Source organism: Poecilia reticulata, unplaced genomic scaffold, assembly GCF_000633615.1.
Source record: "Poecilia reticulata strain Guanapo unplaced genomic scaffold, Guppy_female_1.0+MT scaffold_131, whole genome shotgun sequence".
NCBI lineage: Eukaryota > Metazoa > Chordata > Actinopteri > Cyprinodontiformes > Poeciliidae > Poecilia > Poecilia reticulata.
In genome coordinates this window covers 555,608-556,661 of record NW_007615014.1, presented here as the reverse complement: position 1 = coordinate 556,661, position 1,054 = coordinate 555,608, and positions in this window count along the sequence as shown.

Genomic DNA, 1,054 nt, shown 5'->3' with positions numbered 1-1,054 from the left:
TAGTACACTTAATAATTAGTATACTTAAAGTGTACTTTCACAAATTTAAGTATGTTTGAAGTATACTAAAGTATACTTTTTTTCCACCTGGGGATCCCTCAGCTATGTGGAGTTGTGGTCATAAACTATCAGTATAATTATCCATTTAATTAATATTTACACGCCTGCAGGACCCTGTCCAGTAAACCTGGAAATAACCAATATAATGTCAGTGAAATAAAAATGACTGAAATCAAAACTTTAACTTTAARTCCAAAAATACGTTAAAAACTGATCAAGATTACAAGGAATATAAAGGGAAGAGTTGCATTTTATGGAATTTACCTCAAGGATTTAATTTTGATTCAAAAGGGTTCAATTAAATTAATTTAGCTATTTTTTTAGTCATTCTGCAGCTTGCTCCAAACCAAAAGCTCTTTTACTAAGTTCAGAGTGTGCAAATTGAACAGAATTAGAATCGCCATGTTAGCACGAATGCTACGTTATGCCCTGTTAACTTCTTAATGTCTAGTGGATGTTTCATTCTTGGAGCAAGTTTCCTAATCCAGGGAGAAGAGTTGAAAGCTCTGCTAATCTTAAATTCTTTCAGAAGGATATCTGGGTCTGAAAGCATCGTTGTCACTCGGTTTGGTCTCTCTCTCAATTGGAGTTTTCTGGCTCACTAACCAAGTGGCTGCTCTGCTACCACTTGGTTAGTGACAACATTTTAGGGAACATTAGGCTTGAAATGTTTTCTTTGAAGGCAGATATGGTCCTTAAGTATGGAGGCAGCTAAAGAACCAATGGTCTCTCAAAAGAAACCATTGATTTCACTTGCCAACTTCCAAGACATGTTAGCCACTGCATGCTGCTGCATGCWGCTGTATGTGAAGATCTCCATATTTACTGCTATTTTCTCCATTTTGTTCTCAATTTGTTAAAACTGCTAAACATATGGATTGACATAAAGTTTTTGTTTTACTCAGTTTATAAATTTGCTTGTCTGGGTGTGACCATATAGAGTCGAGTCATTTTTTATTCTGCGGTCTAATTTATAAAACATTGTCCCCTGTGC